Genomic DNA, 10,280 nt, shown 5'->3' on the forward strand with positions numbered 1-10,280 from the left:
CCTACAGAGGTCCTATTCCCACCATTCCTCATTTTTTCAGTGAAGATCCCAGAGAGTTTGCACGACTCAAAATTGCACTGGAGAATTTGCTACCTGCTGAGGCTACAGAACGTTTCAAGTACCAAATACTCGTTGATCATCTGAAACAGGAGAATGCCTTGCTCACTGCAGACTTGTACGTCAACGGCAGGTACCCATATACCAACACCATGAGGTCTCTAACTGCACTTTATGGTCAACCACATGAACTCGCACTACAAAGAATTGGAGAATTGATGGATGGCCCAAAAATCAGGAGTGGTGACACTAAATCTTTTAGACTGTTTGCCCTCAAAGTGCGTGCATTAGTTGGAATGTTGGACCAACTTGGAGCTAAAGGATGGACAGAGCTCAAATGTGGGTCACATGTTTAACGTCTCCTTGCCAAATTGCCTCATGATCTTAAAGCAAACTTCAGAAGGTTTGTTAACCCCATTCAGAACCCAGTTCCAACACTGATAGAACTCAGCGATTGGCTAGAATATGAGCTCAGAATACAAGAGGATGAGTCACAATACGTTTGTAATGTAGGCAGAGCCTACTCTCAGCCACAGAGAGAACAGCAAAGGAATTGCAAGCCGGTTCAACGATTTGATACTGTCTTGCTTGGTGGAGAACAGAGTAAACCAGCAAGTGTTACAGCAGTCAAGAAGGAGAAACCAACAAAGTACTACCCCTTCTGCAACTGTGTGCAGCATTACTTCAATCAGTGCGCTAATTTCAAACTGCTGAATCAAGATCAAGTGGAGTCTTGGCTCAAGTCAAATCAGAAGTGCTTTAGGTGTGGCTGTGAGCACCAGATCTCACAATGTAATCTTAAAGCCAAATGCAAAGAATGTGAAAAGAGACATTTAAAAATACTGCATGACTTCAATGCCAAAGGTAAACATGAAACACAAGCTTCAGCAGAAAACAGTTGTCTTGTGAACTCAGAAGTAGAGACTTTGTATCTGGACAGACCAACTGCAGGCAGCAAATTCTTTTCAAGGTCAGCCGAGTGATCTTGAGAAATGAAGAGAAAGAACTTGACGCATGCGCTATATTGGATGACGGATCAGAGAGGACAATGTTACTGTATGAATCAGCACAGCAACTTGATCTTCAAGGACTTCCTGAAGATATAGCCCTCCGTACTGTGAGACAAGACATACGGGTTGTTCATTGGGCGGCTGTTTCATTCTCAGTACCTTCTGCATTTCAGCCAAACAAATCCTTCACCACTGAAAGAGCTTTTACAGCCAAAGAACTGAGCCTCGCAAAACACACTTACCCTGTTAAGTTGCTGCAGAAGAAATACAGAGATCTGCAAGGTCTGCCCATTCCCTCATTGCAGCAGGCTCAACCACTCTTAAGGCCATTGCACACCGAGCACGAAATATTCGTATGCGTATTTTCGTGTTCGTCAGCTTAAAAATTCGTCACGCATAGAAACCTTGCACACCGAGTCCGTTGCGTATTTCTTAAACCTTTGCGGGAAAAAACGCAAAAATACCAAATGGATTCGTCAAGCAGTGAGGATGATTTTTGCCCTCTCTCTTATTGAAAAGGGAAGAAAGAGAAAATATTACGTCCATCCAATCCTGAAATTGCGCCGAGAGGAAGGAGAGTATCAAGGAGTTGCGAATTTATCCTGAGCGATTCAAAATTTACCTCAGAATGTCAGTGGGACAGTTCGATGCTTTGCTAGCGATTCTGGAGCCACATATTAAAAACAAGACCACCAATTTCCGTGAACCAATCGATTCTGAACGGAGACTGGCAGTGTGTCTGAAATGGACCAGGTATGGACACACACACGGACAAACACACACCCGCGCACGGCCCGTTGGAAGCGCTGGGCAGACAGAACAGCTAGGCTGTTATTGTGTATTGTGCCCAAATAATACATTAGTTATCGAATAGGCTGCTCAATCACACCTTATTCGATCCTAAATTTCAATCTGATTGAAAGGGGAGGTTTATTAATTTCATAATCCAATATAGAGAAGAGAACATAAACACTTGATCGAATTTAAAACCGAAACTGAAAGCACGGCGCATATGTGCAATGATTTGAGGACGAGCTCCCCCCGGCCCTGAATTGTCAAAAGACCTCTCAAAATGCTGGCTCTGGATGCGAAAAACGCAGAAAATCGAACCCGATCCGATTAATTTTATGACGGACGAAAGTTTCGGAGGCGGTGTGCAAGCGTGACTGACATAACGTGAGGTCGAATTTTTTTTTTAACGTGCGAAAATTTCGGATGCGAATTTCGTGCTCGGTGTGCAATGGCCTTTACTCATTGGCTCAGATTATCCACATTTAATCACAGCTACAGAGCCAGTACGTCTCGGACCTCCTGGTGGTCCTGCCGCTGTGAAAACCAGACTCGTGTGGACTCAGCAGGGCCCGTCAAAATTCCTTGCCATTCATCTCTTACCACAACAGTGTCTATTAACCTCCCCTTTGTCAGCAGAAGCCAAACTTTTTAACAATGTACAGAAATTGTGGCAAATGGACACACTTCCGTATAGGAGTGAGACGCAGAAGGCAAGACACAGAAGCGGTGCAAATCCTTGAGGAGAAAAACAATCAGGGTGGCAGTCGGAGACATTCAAAGGTATGCAACACCTCTCCACCAAAGAAGAAATCTTCCACCTTTGCAATCAGCTAAAGAAGCAGTAACAGCCCATTTAAGAAGCACAGAAAAACACCTTTTGCAGAACACAGATCTTGCTTCAGTGTATGTTAAAGAAGTGCAGAAACTTGAAAAAGCAGGCTATACCTCAAAGCTGATACCAGAGGAGACGGATAAAAGCCGATGGAATCAAGGTCCACAGTTCTTAACTCAGTCAGTTAGTTGATGGCCCAAACAGCCTCATGATGTTGTAAGCGATGACATCCAAGAAGACAGCAGTTATACTTTCTGTGGAGTGCTATCCTCCAGTCAAACTGATATCCCAGATATCTCTCGATGCAATTCACTTCAAGATCTGATTAAGGCTACTGCTATTTCCCTTCATGGGGCGGCAGACGAAAGTGAACTCTCTGCTGACGACTATACACAAGCTGAACAGGAACTTCTGAGACGTGCTCAAGTTGAAAACTTGGATAGCCCAACTCCAGTTTTTCTTTTCTTTTTTCTAAAGGTCAAGCACTAAAAAGGGTTAGTTCACCCAAAAATGAAAAAAAAATTATATATTTATTAGAGATTGATTGATCTTGCAAAAGTGAGACAGCACCAATATTTTCTTCTGCATGTCGCATACCCTGCTGGGTCAACAAAACAGCAAGTTTTTAATAAAAAAAACAGAGAATTGCATTGTCAAGTGTAAGAATTAATATTGTAATTAAGGTGTCATACAATGCAATCCGATGATACTATCAGCCTGTGAACGAAACAGGCATGAGCCCATTGACATAATTAAGCAATTAAGTGCATTTCGAATTATTTTAATATCATATTACTAATCTTAATCCATGACATTACTGGCGCATGAAAATCTTCCAACGAAATTTAAACAGGCTATTTAATCTCCAAACCAAAATAGCTGAAACCATGAAAAGACTTGATTTTAACTTACCAGCCAGATAAGCACAGATGATAAGAGCAAGTATGTTATACCAACATTTAAGGGAGGAAATTGACAAACTTTCCACATATCAGCTTTTTAAGGCCTGAAATATAACTGTGAGTGCGCACTTTAAGGGTTCAACCAAAAATCCGGTCATTATTAAGGTGCTGCACTAACTTCTAAAATAAAAAATAAAAAATCTTTCTGATGAAAGTGACTACGTTTGCATGCAGCCAATTTTCGGGTTATGGTCGGGTTAAGGTCACTTTTCGGGTTTCTGAAACATTAGGGATAAAGGGCAGAACTGGGACAAAAAATCGGCCCAGGCATTTTGGCCCAGACTGGCCCACTACATATGAACATAAACACAACTGAACTGTGAACACCCTTGAATATGTATACCAACAACTCCTATTAAAACCACCAACACCATCTAATGAGTGAGATGAAATAACTATTAAGTTTAAAATACAATTCTCCAATTGCATTGGCAATACGCAACATACCAGTCTTTCTCACAAGATGTTTATAGTATTGGTCAGTGCACCTCTGTCCCTCTAGGGGGGGGGTTCGGGGGCATATTCAGTGTGCAAATTGAACAAAGAAAAACTCAAAACTCTTGACAGTTATGACAGTTATAGCCATATATTGTAAAACACATGCTCTGAAAAATAAAAGCAACTTTCATAATTAGCTTAGAACTAATTTCTGTAACTTGAAAGAGATATTATATAAACACATTATCTTTTATTATGATGGAAACTGCATTCAGCTTTTATTTTGGCGGAAAACATGGTTTACAAACGGGTCTTATAATTAATTAATTAATTATAATTATAATTCTAGTAAAATGCGTAATTGTCAAATATGCAGACGTGGAAATAATGCATAACTGGGTGATGAGTTCCTCACAGGCTGCCCGGTGTTCTGAAAGTAGCCTAGTTCTGCTTACCACAGTTCTCTACACTCACTAATGTCTCTCGTGATCCCCCTCATCAGACACTGAAGGCAGTTTCTTTCTTTTCTTTTCTTTTCTTTTTTTACGCCCTTTCTCTGCACATTCCTTGCGTTTCTTCTCCTTCGCTCTGACTATTTTGACAGATACTCACTTATGAGGCGCCGGACTGGACAAAAGCGAAGCGAACTGCGCTAGAGAGAACAGCGTTTCAGTGCGCGCGAGAAAGGCCGAGTGTTTTGCGCGCGAGAGAGACCGAGCGTTTCAGTGCGCGCGAGAGAGACCGAGCGTTTCAGTGCGCGAGAGAGGCCGAGCATTTCAGCGCGCGAGAGAAAGAACCGCGTGTGTGCGGGCATTAGTACGTAGCCTAATTAATTGTACATTATATAATTACTAGGCATGGAAGTTCGATTTATGGACAACAATAATCAGTACAAACGTCTTTTTAAACTAGTGTTTAGTTAACATAAATAATTCGAGCAGATAAACTTTCATAAGGAGGATTAAATAAGATTGAATTTATAGCCAGTATAAGATTTCATAACTAATCACTGAACCATAACCAGATTTTTCGTTTCTTGGGCGTCAAATAAAATAACAATGACTCTGAATTGTATTCACCAAAATCGGGATGTTGTCTGCTATGTGCAAGTGTTTCCATGAGAGCACCAAATGGATAGGATAATGGCATCTGTGAGAAAGATGGTTAAATCTGCAAAGACTGCCTTTAAAGAGAATGCAGGAAAATATCTAACTGCCCTGACTTGTAGGCCTATAGCTACAGGAAATGTCAGTGTTGTTTTTTTTTTTTCGTTGTTTTTTTTTTTTTTGTCAAAGATGTTATAATCTTTAACAAAACGTTTAACATTATTTGACAAGCACGAATACACAAATACATGGACACAAAAGACACCGATGCACAGAAACACTACACCAGTTAATTTTAATTGGATTTTTAATTAAATATTCGTTAAAATTTCTATTTTATGAAATTGTTGTGTTGTTGCTATATCACACTAAAGACAACCGTGTCAATTTACTGTTAAAAAAAATAAATACAGAATTACATCATCAAAGTATGGTAAAGTCAGCTAAAAAAAAAAGCCACGTTTTCTATTACCAATAAGCCATGCATGACATCTAATGATAGGCTATTATTATAAATTAACATGAATCTCTTAAACATATTGAATTTTTATGCGCAATAATGTTAAAAATTATGAGTTAGACTAGAGTATCAGCAGGTACCTTCGTGAGCCATGGAACAACATTCAGGGGCCAATACAAATAACAACACAGGTAATTTCGGCTGAAATCACTTTATTTTAAACAGTAAATTGACACGGTTGTCTCTTGCAGATTTAACCATCTTTCTCACAGATGCCATTATCCTATTTGATTGATGCTCTCCTGGAAACTTGCACAGACAACATTTGGTGAATACAATTCAGAGTCATTGTTATTTTATTTGACGCCCAAGAAACGAAAAATCTGGTTATGGTTCAGTGATTAGTTATGAAATCTTACTGGCTATAAATTCAATCTTATTTAATCCTCCTTATGAAAGTTTATCTGCTTGAATTATTTATGTTAATTAAACACTAGTTAAAAAAGACGTTTGTACTGATTATTGTTGTACATAAATCAAACTTCCATGCCTCTTATATAGTAATTATATAATGTACAATTAATTAGGCTACGTACTAATGCCCGCACACACTCGGTCTCTCTCGCGCGCACTGAAACGCTCGGCCTCTCTCGCGCGCACTGAAACGCTCGGCCTCTCTCTCGCGCACTGAAACGCTCGGCCTCTATCGCGCGCACTGCTCGGTCTCTCTCGCGCGCACTGAAACGCTCGGCCTCTCTCGCGCGCACTGCTCGGTCTCTCTCGCGCGCACTGCTCGGTCTCTCTCTCTCTCTCTCTTTCGCGCGCGCACTGAAACGCTCGTTCTCTCTCGCGCAGTTCGCTTCGCTTTTGTCCAGTCCGGCGCCTCATAGTTTCACAGCTTGGGTGGGGCAGAGCCAACGGCTGGGGTGGGGAAACGCTTAACCACTCCCCTCAAACCGCTAGTTTGCTCTGATTTGTCGCTGGATACTCTATAAAGTCCAGAGTCAGTGGTTCTGGTGTGTGTGATGGTCAGAGATCCAGTCTTCTCATCCAGTGTCAGTCTGTCTCTGAATCTCTCAAAGTTATTTCCTTTGATTTTAGTTATGAGAGTGAGACTGTTGTTGTGTCCAGTTCTCCAGGTTATCAGTTCACCTGTCTGTATTTCAGTATCAGTGTTTAGAGTGACAGATTCTCCCTCAGTCACTGACACTGACTTCACGGCATCAACACCAAACACTCCTGAACAACACACAGAAACAGTTTCTCAAAACGAAGCTTTTAGCCATATTTAAACTATTTGAACTAAACTGTTAGGGCAAAACAAATTTTCAAAGCACTTATTTCAATGTACAATTCAATAATTTTTAATATTTAAAAACTTTCATATTGGAAGGGAAAATCGGGAACGTTCAGAACAGCATTATGAACTCAAAAATATTTTAGTCTGATAAAACATACATTTTATGGGAAATATTACGAGCAGAGGAATGCGGGGGGGCGGCGCTAAAATTGTTGCTGCATACCCCTCTGAAACTGGGTAGTTGCGCCCCTGTACGCACCATCAGAATTGAATACGACAAGCACAACTGGATGTACGGGAAGCCAAAAGGTTAAAAAAGTATTGTTGTTTTTTTTAATAAAAAAAAGTTGTTATTATAAGCGAGTTTTTCCTGCTCTGTCATTTGAATCTAGCTATTTTTTTTATTATTATTTAAACCATTGTTTGCGATTACAATATAATGTTTATCAAGGCTTTGATTAGTAGCCTATACTCGTCTAGAAAAACACAATTTGAACCACAATAGCTTAACAATTTAATGTCACTTTATAAAATAAATAAACCTACTCGAAAATCAGTCTTTCAAAACCAGTAGGCTATCAACCAAAGGAAAAAAAAAACTGCAAAAACAATGGTTTCCTATTTAGTTATTTATTACAAGAAGCACATTTGTAGTCATCTTCCGTCGATGGATTGCCAACACACTTTAAGTGAAACCATCTCCCACAGTCATCACAGGCAATCTATAAAAAAATAAATAAAAATATAAGATAACCAATTTTTTAAAGGGGGTTTTAAAGCATTAGTCATGAAAGCAAAGCATTCATGATTACTTTTGCTACACCAACCAAAAATGCTTAACCATATTTACCCAAAGAACATCTGCACTGCAATCATCTGCACATGCAGTCAATGTTTCTGCCTCTCCTTCAGAGTCGTCAAAAGTTTCTGCCTCTCCGCAAAAATGGCACAGGTCACTTAGGTCATCTATGAGGTACAGTACAATGCTGATGAAAGTGATATACATCAAAAAACACATCAATAACATTCATGAGTTTATAAAGCCATACCAGATTGCCGGAGCAGAGTTAAAGAAATCTCCATTCTGCATTGTGTTAAATATTGCAGATCACTGGAGAAGTTTATAGTGGTATTTTGCAGAATGTGTTCTGCAAACTGACGAAGAAACAAGAAAGATGAACTTAAGCATCATCCAATTTTAATGGACACTTAATATTTGCTACAATACTATAAATCACACACCTTCAAAGCAAACACACCACATGATATGGCATCCCTCTGAAGTGGGTGAGGCAAGGTTTCGCACACCCAGTTTGAAACCGAAATACCCTTTGACATCATCAGGGCTCTACAAACAAGATAGTATTATTTCAAGCATACAGTTTTACACAATAACACTACATATGGTGCATGAAAAATACCTTGTTGTCTCCAAACACTTTTTCTTCTTGATATCGGATTCTCCAATTGAATCAAGCAGAATGGTTTTTTGTTGGGATGGGTATATAGCCTAAGTAACATGCAAAAAGACAACTTGATAAGGTTATATAATTGCTAGTCAGGATTAAGGGAAAATTTAAGTGAAACTGTTCTATACCACAAATACTTACAACTAGGAACCAGTGGTGGCCTTCATTTACAATACCCACTATGACCTCATAGTTTGCTGGGTCCAACTAAATATAAATAAAAAATTAGCACAAGTAAAAAAAAAAAAAAAAATTTTTTTTTCACTTTTGCAGGACACCTTGAGCCTTTCATGTTTTCCTTTCCACATGTCGGTCATGGCAAATGTGTCCATGTGGAATGCCTTGCCTGGTGAAGTTAAGTTGTGCTCCCTCACTTTCAGAGACAGATATGCATTTATAACCTTGACAAACATAAATGCAAAATATTAGCATAGCAGATGAAAGGCTTATCTGTCAAAACCAATGAAATGTGTACCTCACTCTCCAACTCCCTTCCGGGGCCGATCCTCAAGTCTTTGTAAAACAATTTATAGGGTCCCACTCTGGACAGCAGTACATAACTGTCGTTACCAGCCCAAGCACTTTTGATATCTACAGAGGAAAACCAAAAAAAAAAAAAAAAGCAGTGCACTTACCATCTCACAAATATATTACAAATCAGACTAATATTGATCTATTATGAGATCTGACTGTGAATCAACACTTACAGCGATGCACTGCGTCTGTGGTATTGGATACCTCTGAAATCCGTGTAGGGGTGTGGGACACAGGAGAGGAAAGTGGCATTGTGGTTGAAGAATTCAACGGAGACAGGGGAGAGGATCTTTTAGATTTAGATCTAGTAGACATGTCAATTGGTAAGGATGGAGGTGATGGTGGTGGGGGCTGGTGTTCATGTGATTTGGTGATGGTGAGGTCTACAGGTGCGAGTGAAGGGCGTGACGTTTCTTGATTTGCTCTTTTGCTCTGTTTTGGTTCTTGGGTAATTCTATGGGGTATCCGGGGTGTCTCTTCTTTAAAGGGTTTGAGGTGGTCAGTGTTGATTTTGGGGAATATCTTGCCATTTTCATCCCTCAAATCTGCACTCTTTTCTTGCAAATGAACAACTTCATATGGTCCCAACCAGCTGCGCTCAAGCTTGCCCCCTTTCCTCTGTTGGGTCCGTATGTTTTTTCTTAAAACTTTCTGGCCTAAAAAAAGTGGTGCCTGATTTACCACCGCAGCCACCCTCTGTCTCCTGTCCTGTTTTTGTCTTACATTTTTTTTCACAATGTCGTCCATTTTCTCCTTCAGAGAAATGGCCTTTGAAATCGTGTCCTCTGCTATTACAGATTCCACTGTGCTGTTGACCTTTAGAAACATTGAAGATTGAAATTATTTCACTAAATTGATGCATGAGATTTATTTGGAACAATGTAAAAAAAAAAAAAAATCACATACCTCATATGTCTCTGGCACCTCACAAGGATATCGTGCCTCCATACCGAACATTAAAAAGAATGGTGAGAACCTAGTTGTCAGTTGGGTCTTGGTTCTAAGACCAAACATTACTGCATCTAGGTACTCATCCCATTTTTCTGGTCTTGTATCCACCAGTTTGCACAAGGCTCTGGAGTCATGAAAAAATGAGTAAATTTCAAAGACAAATCTTTCCCTGAATATTGCATTCCCATAAAGCAACCCATAAATGAAGGTTCACCTCTGAATGGTTCCATTTAATTTTTCCACGAGCCCGTTTGTTTGTGGATGATATGGAGCACAGAGGCTTCTCTCCACATTGAGGAACCTACAGAGCTCTTCATTGATCTGTTTCCAAAACATACATTAACATTAGTGTACATAAACAAAAACAAA

At 39.8% G+C, this 10,280-nt stretch overlaps 1 long non-coding RNA gene across 1 annotated transcript; it reads right to left on the minus strand.

Moving 5' to 3' along the window:
• Positions 1–9,652: 9,652 nt before the first annotated feature.
• Positions 9,653–10,280, minus strand: LOC148981680 (uncharacterized). Its single transcript, XR_016168269.1, has 3 exons — positions 10,126–10,280; positions 9,867–10,035; positions 9,653–9,776 (listed from the first exon to the last, which is right to left on the minus strand). It is a non-coding gene; the product is annotated as an uncharacterized LOC148981680 (long non-coding RNA).

The sequence above is a fragment of the Pimephales promelas genome, chromosome 4 (genome assembly GCF_988280905.1).
Source record: "Pimephales promelas chromosome 4, fPimPro1.hap1.1, whole genome shotgun sequence".
In the NCBI taxonomy this organism is placed as follows: Eukaryota; Metazoa; Chordata; class Actinopteri; order Cypriniformes; family Leuciscidae; genus Pimephales; species Pimephales promelas.